General features: G+C 38.5%; 1 long non-coding RNA gene across 1 annotated transcript; it reads left to right on the forward strand.

The window, feature by feature from the left end:
* The first annotated feature begins 784 nt into the window (after window positions 1-784).
* Window positions 785-2,301, forward strand: LOC111239638. Its single transcript, XR_002665878.1, has 3 exons — window positions 785-894; window positions 1,213-1,332; window positions 2,178-2,301. It is a non-coding gene; the product is annotated as an uncharacterized LOC111239638 (long non-coding RNA).
* The last annotated feature ends 739 nt before the right edge of the window (window positions 2,302-3,040 follow it).

Genomic DNA, 3,040 nt, shown 5'->3' on the forward strand with positions numbered 1-3,040 from the left:
CACCAACCATCCACTACTCCATCCATCTGGACCATCCAAGTTGCACGGCACTCATCAGTAAACATAGACTGCTTTGAAAATTAGTCTTCATGTATTTGTGAGCCCACTGCAACCGTGTTGTGCTTGTTGAGCATTGTTTAGGGGTGGTCCGAATAGCAGGTTTATGCACAACTGCAAATCTCTGGAGGATCCTACATCTTGAGGTTTCGCGGGACTCCAGAAGGCAGCAGCGGCTTTCAAATAACCTGTTTGCTGCTTTTGTAATGGCATTTTAGCAAGCTGCTCTTTTTAAGCGATGAATTTGTTCTGGCAGAAACCTTCCTCATTATGCCTTTATCTGCACACAAACCTGTTCTGTGCTCTGAATCAGCCACAAATCTCTTTACAGTGCGATGATCACGCTTAAGTTTTCGTGATATATCTAATGTTTTCACACTTGTCCAAGGTATTTGCACTATTTGACACTTTTTGGCAGCAGAGATCCTTTTTCTTTCCCAGTATTGCTTGAAAACCTGTGGCCTGCTTAATAATGTGGAACGTTCCTTTCTTAAGTAGTTTTCCTTTGATTGGGCTCACCTGGCAAACTAATTATCACAAGGTGTCTGAGATGATTTCAATGATCCAAAGAGCCCTGAGACACAATACTAATCCATGAGTTTAATTGAAAAACAAAAAAATTAAAATGTTTATGACACTTAAATCTAATTTGCATTAATAATTTGGAATGCGATTCAATACTGAAATAATATGAATGAAACATGTTTGTGTTTGCAGAGGTGAGTCCTACAGACGGAGAGCAGAGTCTCCAGTCCCCAGCTGTCTGTCTATGAAGAGTGACCGGTCCAGAGATTTCCTCTGTTCTTCAGGAATGAAACCTGGACCTTCACACACACAGTAAGACACTGTTTCTACTGTAGAAAACTTCAGACAAAATGATCTTCTAAAGTACTTCAGATTATTATTCATGACGATGAAACCATTAGAGCTGATTCCATTTTAAACTAAGTTGGATCTTTTGAGTTTCCTCACCATGTAATCTGGCAACTGTGAGTGCGCTTTCTTCGTAGCACAAACACACTCAGATCCTTCCAAATGTCAGGAATAAATACACAAACCCTCTTCCACTGGTGCTGTAACAGGTCTGTACCTGAGGAGAGCGTGAGAATAAGAACAATACTGAAATAATATGAATGAAACATGTTTGTGTTGCAGAGGTGAGTCCTACAGACAGAGAGCAGAGTCTCCAGTCCCCAGCTGTCTGTCTATGAAGAGTGACCGGTCCAGAGATCTTCCTCTGTTCTTCAGTAATGAACCTGGACCTTCACACACACAGTAAGAGAGATATTTACATTCATGATGCTGATTAGTGTGAATCTCCATGTCAGAATTAATCATTTGAGAAAGTATTTGTCTTTGCCCTCATGTTGAAGTCGCTCTGTGACCATCTGAGCGTCGCCAGAGTGTGTGACACATCTGCATATTTGTTTGTTTGTTTGTTGTTTTTTTGTCACCAAAGTTTTACTGCCTTATTTTTTATCCAGATCAGAATTAGAATCACTTTAATCACCAAATGTACACAGGACACAGGAATTTAACTTGGTGACAACAGCTCAAAAACACACAATTAAAACAACATTAAAACAACATTTAGACATTGAACATAAAACACAAATATACTGTATATTATCACACGGTGAAGTGCTGCGCTGAAATACCGTGGCTGCCAGCAAGGAAGGCGGCGCCTTTATGTTGCAAATCAAAACCAAGTAACATAAATATTCAGTTGACTTTCCATAACAAACTACATTCATTGATGACGCCATCACAGGAAGAATTATAAGTGTTTAGGATGAATTTACATTCAGATATTGACAGTAAGTGAAATACAGAAATAAATCATGTGAATAGCACAAAGATAGAAAAGCATGTCAAGGAGACCCAAGCACACGAGTGTCTCGCCCTTTTTATCTATAGAGCAGTTTATGACTCGGTTAAGTTACGTTTCATGTGATGAACGCTAGACTTAAATCTATAAATCTGGACTTTCTCCACTCTGTTGAATGGCTGGTTCTGTATTTGCAGGGCACCATTGTGAATGAGAGTGTTGCTTTCAGTGTCTCTGAATAAATAAAGAACAATACTGAAATAATGTGAATGAAACATGTTTGTGTTTGCAGAGGTGAGTCCTACAGACGGAGAGCAGAGTCTCCAGTCCCCAGCTGTCTGTCTGTGAAGAGTGACCGGTCCAGAGATCCTCCTCTGTTCTTCAGGAATGAACCTGGACCTTCACACACACAGTAAGACACTGTTTCTACTGTAGAAAACTTCAGACAAAATGATCTTCTAATAGATTTATATTCATGACGATGAACCATTAGAGCTGATTCCATTTTAAACTAAGTTGGATCTTGAGTTTCCTCACCAGAATCTACTGATGGTCTTTCTGTAGCAGAACAACTCAGATCCTCCATGTCAGAATTTACACCTTCAGAAAATATTAATTTGTCTTTGCCCTGATGTTGAACCCTCTTCCACTGGTGCTGTAACAGGTCTGTACCTGAGGAGAGGGTGAGAATAAGAATACAGTGCATTCCAAATTATTATGCAAATGTTATTTTTCTCAGATTTTCCTAAATAGTCGATGCAAATGACAGTCAGTATAATTTTCAAGTCATCAACCGTTAGAGTATAATTAAAATTTTATTGAACAAACCTCCCAATGATAACAGTATTTTTTTCAAAAATAAAAAAGTCAAATGTTCCAAATTATTATGTACAACAGAGTTTCAAAACATTTTATAGGTTGTAAAGAACCAAAAATGGTAATTTGTTGAATTTGCAGCATTAGGAGGTCATATTTACTGAAATCAAAAGCTATTTAAATGAAAAACATCTTAACAGGCCAAGTTACATGTTAACATAGGACCCCTCCTTTGATATCACCTTCACAATTCTTGCATCCATTGAACTTGTGAGTTTTTGGAGAGTTTCTGCTTGAATTTCTTTGCAGGATCAGAATAGCCTCCCAGAGCTGCTGTTT

This window comes from Seriola dumerili, unplaced genomic scaffold, assembly GCF_002260705.1.
Source record: "Seriola dumerili isolate Sdu_G_001 unplaced genomic scaffold, Sdu_1.0 BDQW01003310.1, whole genome shotgun sequence".
NCBI classification, from domain to species: domain Eukaryota; kingdom Metazoa; phylum Chordata; class Actinopteri; order Carangiformes; family Carangidae; genus Seriola; species Seriola dumerili.